Source organism: Dryas octopetala, chromosome 8 (assembly GCF_963921425.1).
Source record: "Dryas octopetala chromosome 8, drDryOcto1.1, whole genome shotgun sequence".
Taxonomy (NCBI): Eukaryota; Viridiplantae; Streptophyta; class Magnoliopsida; order Rosales; family Rosaceae; genus Dryas; species Dryas octopetala.
The window spans coordinates 13,965,433-13,975,452 of NC_141373.1; the positions used below are offsets into that span (position 1 = coordinate 13,965,433).

General features: G+C 37.6%; 1 pseudogene; it reads right to left on the reverse strand.

Annotated features, from left to right (window-relative positions):
* Positions 1 to 663: 663 nt before the first annotated feature.
* LOC147277443 (clathrin heavy chain 1-like) lies at positions 664 to 9,036 on the reverse strand (annotated as a pseudogene).
* Positions 9,037 to 10,020: the final 984 nt, after the last annotated feature.

Genomic DNA, 10,020 nt, shown 5'->3' on the forward strand with positions numbered 1-10,020 from the left:
GTGCTTGGTTGCCATCCTAGGCCTCATTAAGATTTTACTCAAAAACGCCTACTCGGCTCAGACTTGACAGCCAAACGGAAAGAATTGCAACCGTAGTGACCTTTGGTATATTCCCACATCCACAAGTGAAATCGAATCACCTTCAATATAATAGGGAGCTAGAATTCCAGACATTCTAGCTTCACCCTGAAGAAACTGTTAGAACCCTCGTTTGTGGCATTCCAAAGATCAGTTGGAGGTGTAAGATTCTAATGGACATCAAGCCTTGTTCTATTCGGATTCAATTAACTGATTATGCTTAAGGAGCAAGTAATAGGAGTACTCACTAAATACTACTACATGACTAGTTCACATAAAGATGGAATTCTAAACCTATATGAACTAGGATAACTTGGATACAGCTGCTATATGCTGTAAACTAAGCATGACTGCAACAAGTCTTTGTATAGGAGTCAAATTAGGATTGAGTATGAGATACCTTAGTGGGAGGACACTTATATTATCAAGATCCTATATATAGCATTGGTCCCTCGCTGCACATGAACCCCGAGCTTTTCATCCACTTCCCCATCTTGAGTGAAGTTCTTCAGCATAGTGTGCAGACCAGAAGACTGGTGCGTTGAGACCTTTTATCAAGCAGCTGGAGTGCGTCTTGATTCATAGTCAATCCCCTGCAATTATCATGAGTTCACCAGGTAAGTGTTCTGCTACTAATTAATTACCTGCTGTATATAGATGAATGTTTACTGGATACAATATATATATGTGTGTTTGATTGGTACATATGAGATGTGTATGCTAAAGATGTATAAAGAAACTTACAAGAGAGACCCATATGTGGCAATCCAAAAGGTGGCATTGGGGGCATTCCCATCCCACCCATTTTTGGCATTGGTATTGGTGGCGGAGCAAAACCTCAACCCATTCCTGGTGGTGCAGGCAAAGCTGGCAACAACTGAGCATACATATTCTGCATATCATAAAAGAATATAAGTTAATTTTCTTTTATTTTCAAATTGTTTAGTCAACAAGTAAAAAATATGTTAAGAAAATAAAATCGAAAGCCTAATATTCAGTAAAAATTCAAGTACATTGTGAAGTAAATTAAATTAAGACAACATTCATGTGCTTATGGCAAGGCCTGCAAAGTGGCTTCTAAATCATCTTCAAGGCATCCGAATCAAATAGTTGGTTAAGTTCACTCCAAGAGCATAAAAAATTAACCAATCAAAAACGTACACTATTGTTATTTTGTTTTATTTGTGTGTGTTTCCTAACCATCTAAGCAAACTGGAATTAACTAATAATATAAGAACTGCTGCTCAAGATATACTTGAGAAATATCCTATTAATAAAGAAGAAGAAGAAGAATACATATTGAAAAAGAGGTGGTGAGAACAAGGGTCCAAAAACCAAGTCTTGCAAATGAATGATATATTTCTTGGAGACAAAAAAAGGCTCTCAATGACACCAAAGGATAAAGTAAATAGCAATACCTGCTGGGCAACTAATTCCTTCTCCTCTTTCTCTTTGGCTTTCACCTCTTTTTGAGCATCAATTTTGTCCTGGACAAGTTCCTCCACCTTGCCTGTGTACTCTCGAATAAACTGAGAGAGAATTGAATGGCAACCAATGGATAAGAACAACAGAAATAATAACATTACCTGCAGGAGGTATGGGAAGGCAAAATCAATTATATTGTTGATCCATGCAAGCTCAAGAGCAACGTCTGGCCGGATTATATCATAACAAACAAAGAGGCACGACACAAAATACTCTTTCCTTCCCTACATATACTTTAGAGAAGAAGATTATTACCAAACCACATCTAGCAAAATACTTTATAATTTAACTCATGGATGGGAAGAGGAAAAGAATAACTGAGCATGTGTAAGCAGACATGCATGAGCTCTCTATAACTAAAGCATATAAAACACACATACCTGCTCAATGAAATAGATCAGCAATTCCTCTGAAAGTTCATGATCACCAGACTGCAAGCATGTTTCCATGGCATCTTTGTAATGCTTGTCTTCTTGTTCACAATGCAATGGACTGCTTCCATCTCCCTGCTTTCTTATAAATATATGCAGCAACACATCTCATCTCAAGAAGCTCATGTTTCTCAAGCTGTTCATATGCATCATTTACAATAGTAAATACAAGTTTCAGTCAAATACTTTCAACGAATGAGAAACTTCAATCTCACCTTTTGTGCAAGACCTATCTGATTAAAGCTGTCATGCAAATCTATTGATTCATGAAGCCTGTCATAGTCTTCCTCCTCTACATATATATATATATATATATATATTTCATTTAGAGCTTCACTTACAGCAGTTACATTGTTGCTCTGAACTGCAACCATGTATGGCTTTACAAGACGGAGGTGACCAGCCTGAAACCCAAAAAGATTGAAAATGTAAACAGGACAGAACTCTCCCAAATCCTCTATCTGAAGGGAAATGTTGCAGCAGGGATCAATATTAATGACCTCATAAGAGAGAAGCAAACCTTTCGCATTATATCCACCACTCGGGTATGGTCCACACGAAGTGCAAGCACATTAAGAACATCATTAATAAGATGAGGTGTTCTTCTAAGTACAAGTGGACAGCCCTATGGTAGAGCTCAACAGTCGAAACTTTGACTATCACATACTTGAATTGCATGTGGTCCCATGCGTCCGGAGAGTGGCTCATTATAGTGGTTGTAGCATTATCGTGGTTGCAGCATTATCATATTCATCAAATTGGATTTATAAATATGTTAATTCCTTCTAGTGCTGCTGTTCATCACAGGCTCGTAAAGCTTGGGAATACTGAGTAAAGATGTGCTCCATAAGCTTCTCAGGACGGTATCTTGCATAAAGAACCCCTAACTCAGTAAAGATGCCCATATGTGCACGTTCCAATCCTAGTCCACTCTCCATAAGACTAATGAGCTCATTAAAGCATCCCCTGTTCTGGTAATACTCACTGACCTCTTCCAAATCATCCACCTAAAATAGGGCATGCAGGATTAAAGAGAAATCAAACTACATTATGAGAGAGCAGCCAATTAATTGTGTTGAATGACCCATAACTGGTGCACCAATCTTAAGAACCTACAAGTATCTTCATAAACAAAAGCATCAGATATAACTTCATGAATACAATATACAAGAATACTACCTGGATGATGATGTTGAGTCCACAAAACTGAGCTAAGCAGAATTCCTCAGCATCAAAACATGCAAAGCAAACTTCCTTCCATGTTTTTGAGCTGTTAGCTTTCCGAGCAGCATCGACAGAACCTTGGAACTGCTTTAGCTTCACCATAGTTCATGCCAGCTTAGCCCAGTTAGAAATAAATGCAAATATGATCTTGGCTGCTTGATATAGGGTTTCGATCCCCAACATTGGAAGATTAGCACATTTGGCATAAGAATGAACTCTTCAATATTGTTAGAAATTTAGAGGGTGTTTAGGACACTCGTAGCTAATGGTTTGTGTAAGCTTCTATTAGCTATCTATGCTTGATATGAAAAGTGTTTGAACTATAAAACAAAGTATCTTTTACTGATGAACAAAGGAGGATACAAATGGAGATGTAGATGTCTAGGACAATAGGACTTTAGGACTAGTGGCTTTTAGTATTGCCTCTTGCTTACACTTAGATATGGGTACATGCTATATATATAAAGAGTAGATGAACCCTCTTGACTTCTCTAGAACATCTATTAGCCATATGCTACTAGTAGGTTCTAGAGTATACTACACTTTTAATTATGTTCTAGTACATTCTTATATAAGCTTAATATTCTAGACTCTTCTTTTATGTAGAATTATGTAGACTTCTCTAGTTAAGATAGTTACTAATTGATTTATCTACAATATTCTTTCTTCTTATCAAGCTATCTTCTAGCCTTTTAGAATTATGTAGAACTATGTGGAATATTCTAGCTTTAATTTGTATGGGCTTTGAGGAAGTCTCTAGAATTTTGTAGTATTTTCCAATAATGTGCATTAATTTTCAACACTCCTCCTTAATGCACATTTGGGATACTTCAAGCATGCTTCGTAGCATTTCAAATCTTGGTCTTGGAAGTGCCTTGGTGAAGATGTTTGCTATTTGCTCCTCCGTCTTGCAATACTTGAGTTCTATCTCCTTGTTTGCTGAGACTTCACGTAGAAAGTGATGCTTAATGGCAATGTGTTTTGTCCTGCCATGAAACACTGGATTTTTGTCATCGCTATAGCAGATTTGTTGTCACAAAATATTTTAGTAGCTTCATTTTGTTGTTCTCCCATGTCTTCAAATATTCTTCTCAGCCATATAGCTTGGCAAGCTGAACTTGACGCTGACACATACTCCGCTTCGGCTGATGATTGTGCCATTGTCTCTTGTTTTCTTGAAGACCATGAGAATATGCCAGACCCAATTGTGAATGCATAGCCTGATTTACTTTTGAAGTCGTCCGCTCCAGCCCAGTCACTATCTGTGAATCCGAAGAGGCTTGTATCTGTAGAAGGTCTATACCATATGCCATAGTCAATAGTTCCTTGCAAGTACCTTAATATTGTTTTTACTGCTCCATAGTGTATCTGACTTGGAGTTTGCATAAACCTTGAAAGTAGGCTGGTCGCGTACATAATGTCTGGTCGAGTTGTTGTTAGATAAAGTAGGCTTCCAATGAGACTTCTGTACTTTGATGCCTCCGCTTTTTCGGATCCATCGTCATTTCTTAGCTTTTCATTGGTGATGAGCGGTGTAGCTACGGTCTTGCACCCAGACATCTTGAACTTCTTCAAGAGATTTTTAGTATACTTCTTTTGACATACGAAGATTCTATTTTCTTCTTGGCTTATCTCAATGCCAAGAAAATAGTGCAATTTACCAAGGTCACTCATTTCAAATGTCTTCATCATATCTTCTTTAAATTCTTGAATTAATTTTTCATTGTCTCCTGTATAGATAAGATCATCAACATATAGAGAGACAATAAGAATGGAGTTACCTTGAGTTTTGGTATAGAGTGTTGGCTCGCTTTTGCTTCTTTTGAATCCAGCATTGATGAAGTATTTGTCGATGCGGCTGTTCCACGCTCTTGGTGCTTGTTTAAGTCCGTAGAAGGCTTTCTTTAGTCTTAGGACTTTGTCTTCTCCTCCTTCCTCGATGAATCCTTGTGGTTGCTCCACATAGATTTCTTCTTCGAGCTCTCCATTTAGAAATGCTGATTTTACATCCAGTTGGTAGAGTTTCCACTTCTTTTGAGCTGCAGATAAGTGCTCTTATTGTATCAAATCTTGCCACTGGCGCAAAAGTTTCATTATAGTCTATTCCTGGCTGTTGTGAGTAGCCTTTAGCTACTAATCTTGCTTTATGTTTTTGTATTGAGCCATCAGAATTAATTTTGGTCTTATAGACCCATTTCACGCCAATGATTTCTTTATTTGGTGGGCATTCTACAAGCTCCCATGTTTCATTTTTCTTAATTGTTTTAATTTCTTCTTCCATAGCCTTCCTCCATACTTCTTGTTTTACTGCAACTTCAAAACTTTCAGGTTCTAAAGTTATGAAATTGCATGTTTCATATATATCTATGAGTAATTTTACTCTTCTAGGTGATGACTCAAAGGAAGATTCATCTTCTATTGATGGAGGAGTTAAAGAAGATGCAGGAGGCGTACCTGGCGTTTCTGAAATTTCTCTTTCATGTGTGTCTTCTTCAGGCTGTTGTGTTGGGGTTGTCTCTGGTTCTCCTGACAGGACAACACCTTTATTCTTTATTTTTCTTTCATCCCAATTCCAGGATGTAGATTCATCGAACTCGACATCTCGGCTGATCACGAGCTTCTTGGTTCTTGGATTGTAGACTCGATAGCCTTTAGATTGAGAACTGTATCCAATAAATATGCCAATTTCTGATTTTTCTTCTAGCTTATGTCTTTTTGGAGTTGGAATGTGCATATAGCATACACATCCAAAGACTTTGAGATGCTTTGCTGATGGCTTCTGGTTACTCCACGCCTCAATAGAAGTTTTGTCTTGTAGAGCTTTTGTTGGACATCTATTTAGCAAGTATACTGCTGTGTATACTGCTTCTGCCCAAAATATCTTTGGTAGTCCTTTTTCAAATAGCATTGATCTAGCCATCTCCATTATAGTTCTATTTTTCCTTTCTGAGACTCCATTTTGTTCAGGAGCATAGCCTACTGTTAATTGGTGCTCTACTCCTTCATCTTCACAGAACTTGTTGAATTCTTTTGAGGTGTACTATTTACCTCTATCGCTTCTAAGAGCTTTGATGTATTGGCCACTTTGTTTTTCGACATGAGCCTTGAACTTCTTAAAGACTTCGAAGACTTCTGATCTTTCACGTAGAAAATAAACCTATGTCATTCTAGAATAGTCATCAATGAAAAGAATGAAGTACCTGCTTTGATCGAGAGATGAGGTCCTCATTGGTCCACAGACGTCTGTATGCACGAGCTCCAACAAGGCTTTTGCTCTCCAAGCCTTTCCGGATGGAAATGCTTGTCGATGTTGTTTGCCAAGTTGACAGCCTTTGCAGACATCACCACTCTCCTTTATGCTTGGCAGATCTCTCATCATATTTTTCTGGTGAAGTAATTGTAGTCCATGAAAGTTGAAGTGGCCAAATCTTTTATGCCAAAGCCATGAATCTTCTAGTTCTACTTTCATGGCCATATTTCTGACATATTGCCAATGGATAGGAAAATTTCTATTTTCCATCCTTACTTTAGCTATAATATGATTTTTATCTTTTTTGTCATATATTGTGCAGGAGTCTCTAGAAAAGTGTAGAGAATATCCATTTTCAATCATTTGGCCAACACTCAATAGATTATGTTCCAAGCTAGGAACTAAAAGAACATCATGAATTAATTTAGTTCCTTTGTTTGTATGGATAGAGATCGTACCTTTTCCTTTCGTCTCCACCAGTGCGCCATTTCCCAATTTAACTTGGGATTTTATGGATGTATCTATTTCGGAGAAGATGCTTTCGTCTCCTGTCATGTGGTTGCTGCAGCCACTGTCGATGTACCATTTCCTGTTGTTCACTTCAGTTGCTGCTTGACAAGCATAGAAAAGCTCTTCATCCTGCTCCTTTTCTTCTGTATAATTGGCTTGATAATTCTTCTTAAGCCAACAGTCTTTTTCCATATGTCGAAACTTTTTGCAGTTTCGGCATTTTGGTTTTCCTCGAAACCAACAATCTTTTTCTAGGTGGCTTGTCTTTTTACATGTTCCACATGGAGGGAAGTTTTTCTTCTCCTTGTTTTCATTTTTATTTTCCCAATTATTGGGTTTATCTTCTCGTCTAGAATTTTCTTTTGATTTCCAGTTTCCTCTAGATTTCTGAGACCTTAAATTGACTTTTGACTGGAAGGCACTTTCTAGTGAACTTTCATTTTGCCTACTCAGTCTTTGTTCATATGCTTCTAGAGAACCCATTAGTTCTGTCACTGAAAAAGCCGTTATATCTTTTGACTCTTCAATGGCAGTGACTATAGGGTCATACTTATCAGTAAGACTAATAAGTATTTTTTCTACAATTTTTGTATCAGTTATTTTTTCACCATAAGCTCTCAATTGATTTACTATTTCATTTACTTTGGAATAGTAATCTTTAGCGGTCTCAGAATCTTTCATTTTAAGATTTTTTAAATCTCTCCTTAGAGTTTGTAGTTTGACACTACGTACCTTTTCATTTCCTTGAAACTCTTCTTTCAAAGTATCCCAAGCCTCCTTTGAAGTTGTAGCTCTCATGATCCTTGGAAATATCGTGTCATCCAAAGCTTGTTGTAGAGCGTAAAGAGCCTTTGCATCTCTCTGCTCGTCCTTCTTTGCCTGCTTTCGTTGCTCAACGGTGGGTCTTTCTGAAACAGGGAACCCATTAGTAACAATGTCCCATAAGTCTTGAGACATAAAATAGGTTCTCATCTTGATGCTCCAAAAATCATAGTCTTCACCAGAGAATATTGGAAGAGGGACAGAGTTTTGGCTAGAGTTATTAGACATGGTGGTAAGTTAGGATGACCCTACGCCCAATAAGAAAGCTATGATACCACTGTTAGAAATTTAGAGGGTGTTTAGGACACTCGTAGCTAATGGCTTGTGTAAGCTTCTATTAGCTATCTATGCTTGATATGAGAAGTGTTTGAACTATAAAACAAAGTATCTTTTATTGATGAACAAATGAGGATACAAATGGAGATGTAGATGTCTAGGACAATAGGACTTTAGGACTAGTGGCTTTTAGTATTGCCTCTTGCTTACACTTAGATATGGGTACATGCTATATATATAAAGAGTAGATGAACCCTCTTGACTTCTCTAGAACATCTATTAGCCATATGCTACTAGTAGGTTCTAGAGTATACTACACTTTTAATTATGTTCTAGTACATTCTTATATAAGCTTAATATTCTAGACTCTTCTTTTATGTAGAATTATGTAGACTTCTCTAGTTAAGATAGTTACTAATAGATTTATCTAGAATACTCTTTCTTCTTATCAAGCTATCTTCTAGCCTTTTAGAATTATGTACAACTATTTGGAATATTCTAGCTTTAATTTGTATGGGCTTTGAGGAAGTCTCTAGAATTTTGTAGTATTTTCCAATAATGTGCATTAATTTTCAACAAATATCACCAAGCCGATCAATATATCTTGGCATATGCATAAATAAGTTCACTGTCAACCTTGGGCTCTTTGGCCTTCTGCCTCACCATCAGAAGGTACCTTACCAAGTCATGATAGACATTTGCATCCTCAGCAGCACGTATGATGTCCAAAAAGTGGGTGGCATCATCTGCACGGATGAAGGACTTGATTGCATCACTCACTAGTCCCTCCCGTAGTTGAGCCTTGGCCACCTGGCTCCAAACAGCATCTTCTTCAACCCGGAATGCAAATTCTACAGCTCGGTCAATGCTCTGAATGTTATCCAGCAGAACATTCACAGCATCAACATTTAAATTGAATTTCTTGAAGATTGCAAAGGCTTCCTCAAATAATTGGTCCATCAATGAGCTGCTAATGAGCCAAGCCACAACTTGACAAATCAGGATTGGCTTGCTATTAATGCAATCAAGCCTGCAAATGATTTAGGATCAGATGTGCTTGTGAGACCATTTAAGTGCAGCTGATGTCTTGGAATTGCTAAATATCATAGTCTTTTCTATCCTTCTACAGACTTATAATTAAACAATTGTCCCACTCAGAAAAGGAGAAGCTGAGAAGATAAACTGATGTAACAACTGTTTTGTTTCTAGTGAAACTAAACCCACAAATTATCAAGGGGAAGGATGTTTTCAAGATTAGGATTGCAATTGTAGGTTTAGTTTTTTGTGTCAGTGTTCATTTATCATTTTGATTAGATTACAATTGAAGATCAGATGTAGGTTTGTAGATAAAGGTCCATGTATCAGTTCTGAATTGACATAACCTCCTAGGCTCCTATATAATCATCCAAGATGACCCCCAACCATTTAGGGTGTTGCACTTAGGGGATCTGTCTTGATATTTGATTATGGCAGTTATGAAATCTTCTTCGCATATTTTCCTGTTTCTATTAATCTCTTTCAACTTAATATCAAAGTTGATGATTATATATGGTTGTAATAGGTTACTCCTTCAGTCTTACATGGGTGAACAGAGCTGCTGGGGAAGCAGAACTTCTGTACCGTGCATTATCCTTGGGGACATTTGAGAGGGTAGCACCAGAATGGATGAAGGGTGCCATTATGTTCAGCACAACCATGTGCCCTATCTTCTTTGAAAGGGTATCCCGCGTTGTCAAGCTGCACTCCTAATAGTGAGTGACTGGGTTTCTGTTTGTAACAGTGAAATTCTGAGTTGTTTCTGTAAATTAACAAATGTGACAGTGAGAATGTGAAAAGATGAAACTGACTGCCTTTGGTCTGTATACCAGGGAACTGACCGCATGTAGGACTTGGAGAAAAGTAAAAAGATCTCCTTTGTAGAGGAAGTTGATGCCCATTGGTTTA